Raw genomic sequence first — 3,866 nt, 5'->3', positions numbered from 1 at the left:
TTCTTCTGTTTCTGTGAAGAATGTCTTTGGTATTTGATGGAGGTTGCATTGAATCTGCAGATGGTTTGGGGTAGTGTAGTCATTTTAACATCTGTTCTTCTGATCTATGATCACAGGATGTCTTTTCATTTGTTTGTGTCTTCTTCAATTTCCTTCAGTAAAGTCTTAGAGATTTCATTGTACGGATCTTTCACTCCCTTGCTAAATTTACTCATAAGTATTTTATTGTTTTTTCATGCTACTGTGATTGGGATAGCTTTATTTCTTTTACTGATTCTTCATCCTTAGTCTAAAGAAATGCCACAGATTTCTCTAGGTTGGTTTTCTAACCTGCCACTTTACTAAAATCATTGATTAATTCCAACAGATTTTTACTGATTCTGGGATTTTCTATTTATACAATTATTCAGAAAATAGTGATAATTTTAACTCTTCCTTCCCAGTTTAAATGCCTTTTATTTCTTTTTCTTCCTAATTGCTCTAGCTAGCACTCCCAGTACTATGTTGGGTAGAAGTGGTGAGGTTGGGCAACTTTCTCTTATGCTAGATCTCAGAGTAAACTGTTTCAACTTTCTTCCATTAACTATAATATTAGATGTGTGTCTGTCATACATGACGTTTATTACGTTGAAGTATATTCTTTGTATACCAGATCTGTTAAGGGTTTTTATGACAAAATGATGTTATATTTTCTCAAATGCTTTTTCTTTGTCTATTGAAATTACCTTTTTATAGTTTTTTTATGATTTCTTATCTTTCATTTTATTCATATGATGATTACATATATTAATTTGCATATGTTGAACCATCCTTGCATTCCAGGAATAAATCCCATTTGGTCATGGTGTATTGTCCTTTTAATGAATTTAGTTTGATAATATATTCTTGAGAATTTTTGCATCTATATTCATCAGGGATATTTGTTGTGTGTATGTGTGTGTGTGTGTGTGTGTGTGGTATCCTTATCTGGTTTTGGTATCAGGGAAATACTGGTGCCATAGGATGAGGTTCAAAGTGTTCCAGAGGGACTATTTTAATATTTGAGTTTTGAATTGCTTTCATCCTAGTTTCTTTCATTGTCTAACCACCAGACAATGAGTGAAATGATAGTGCCTTACATTAGATATTAGCTTCTTAGAAAAGCCTTCCTATCACTGAACAAAACAAATCAATTTTTAGTTGATTGTTGTGCATTGTGTATGGTAAGTGTTCAAATTCATTTTTTTTTGCATATGTATGTCCATTTATTAGCAACGTTTGTTGAAGAAACTATCATTTACCATTGTGTATTCTTGGTTTTTATCAAGCTTTAGTTGACTGTACATGTGTGGGTTTATTTCTAGGCTCTTTATTCACTTTCATTGGTCTATATCTTGATGTTAATATGATGCTATTTCAATTGCTATCACTTTGTATTATAGATTGAAATCAGGGAGTGTGATGCTTCCAACTTTGTTCTTTCTCAAGATTACTTTGGCTATTCTGGGTCTTTTTTAGTTCTATATGAGCTGTAGGATTGTTTTCACAATTTCTATAAAAAATGCCATTAAGATTTTTTTTCATGGAAACAGCACTGAATCTGTAGATTACATTGAGTGATATTGATATCTTATCAATATGTCTTTCAATCCATGAACATGAAATATATTTCCATTTATTTTGATCTTTTTCAATTTTGTTCATCAATGTTTTACAGCTTTCAGTGTTTAAATCTTTAACTTCCCTGGTCAGATTTTTTAATAAGTATTTTTTTCTTTGTGATGCTATTGTAATTGGGATTGTTTTCTAAATTTCCTTTACATATGGCCCATTGTTAGTATATAGAAATACAACTGATCTTTGTTAATTTTCTATCCAAAATGTTATTAATTTGTTTATTAGTCCTAGAAGGTCTTTTTTTCTGCATGTGAATATATGGAAATAGCTTCTTGACTTAGTCTTGAAAATGATTTCTTGGATATTACACCCAAGCATAATAAATAGAAGCAAAAGTATACAAGAGGGACTACATCAAATTAAAGTGATTTTTGCATGGCAAAAGAAGCAATAAAAAAACCAAAAGGCAACATATGGAGTGGAAAAAAATATTTGCAAACTATGTATCTGACAAGAAGTTAGTTTCCAAAATATGTGAAGAACTCTTACAACTCAATATAAAAAATAAATAAATAACATGATTGAACGTGAATTAAAAATCAAACTACCATATGATCCAGTAATCCAACTTCTGAGTATATATTCAGAAAAGTTCAAATCAAAATCTTGAAGACATATCTGTGCTCCCATATTCATTGCAACATCTGTCACAACTGCTAAGATATGGACACAATCTAAGATTATGCTAGATTAATAACTTCAAGTGATCTGTTTTACAACATAATCTCTATAGCTAACAATACAGTATTGTGCATTCAGAATTTGTTAAGAGGATACATTTAACATTGTTTTAACACGCACACACGGGTGCGCGCGCACACACACACACACACACCACAAAAGCAAAGGGACACAAAGAAACTTTGGGAGGTATTTGCTATGTCTATTACCTTCACTGCCCTGAAGGTATCACGGTTATTTGCTAACATGCAAACTCATCAAATTGTATATGTTAAATATGTGTAATTCTTTATATATCAATCATGTCTCAATAAAACTGTTTTTTAATAAAGGAAAACAAAATAAATGCTGTAATATAGGGGGGAAGGCAGAAATGGGAAGACTTCACTGTATTTTAGCTATCTCATAATTTTAACTAGTTAATCTCTGAGAATATTTACTATTAGGAGCAAAATTTAAACATAGAATTATTTTCTCATATAAAGCATGCTGCCAAAAAGAAAAAACGAAAAAAAAAAAAAAAAAAGGTGTAATAAAACAGCCCTGATTCTAATACTTAAAGCAGTGGATTAACTTTGAGGACATTATGCTAAGTGAAATAAGCCTATCACAAACCATAAATGCTATATGGTTTCACTAATATATCTAGAGTTAGAGTAGTTAATAAAAACAGAAAATGGAATGGTGGCTGCCAAGGTTTGAATGGAAGGGGAAATGAGGAGTTATTGTTTAATGGGCATAGATTTTCAGTTTTGTGAGATAAAAAAATTCTGGAGACTGGTTGTATAACAAAGTGAATACACGTGACATGACTAAACTATGCCCTTAGAAATGGCTAAAAGGCACATGTTATACATATTTTACTAGAATTTAAACAAAAATTATTGTAGTTATTTTCTCTCATACTTCATTTCATATGAATTTTCGATAATTTCGATCTCTTCAGTCACAACGATCAATGTTGTTACCAGACCATGTAACATAGCTCCCAGAAACGAATCTTTATTCAGCTATCTTAAAAAGATGAAAAGCAATTGTGAGGACCTGTATTAAGTTATGTGTAGCAGAAACAAATTAAAATAAATCAGGGATTAGTATAATATATCTCTAAGTACTGTTTGTGAAGGATATTTTTTTTAACGTTTATTTATTTTTGAGACAGAGAGAGACAGAGCATGAACGGGGGAGGGTCAGAGAGAGAGGGAGACACAGAATCTGAAACAGCCTCCAGGCTCTGAGCTGTCAGCACAGAGCCTGAGGTGGGGCTCGAACTCACAGACCGTGAGATCATAACCTGAGCCGAAGTTGGCCGCTTAACCGATTGAGCCACCCAGTCGCCCCTGTGAAGGATATTTTGACTAATAATCCCTTTATCAAAAGATGGGATTTGTTCAGGGTGAAAATAGAGTACATATATTATCATATAAAATAATATTACTATGGTCATTTGTTGTAGTATTATTTCATTTAATCAGCAACGTGGTAAGCAAGACGGAGGAACATTGTGAGCAACTTTTACTGGGTTATTT

Source organism: Panthera tigris, chromosome D2, assembly GCF_018350195.1.
Source record: "Panthera tigris isolate Pti1 chromosome D2, P.tigris_Pti1_mat1.1, whole genome shotgun sequence".
Lineage (NCBI taxonomy): Eukaryota > Metazoa > Chordata > Mammalia > Carnivora > Felidae > Panthera > Panthera tigris.
Note: the sequence above shows the minus strand (reverse complement) of the source record.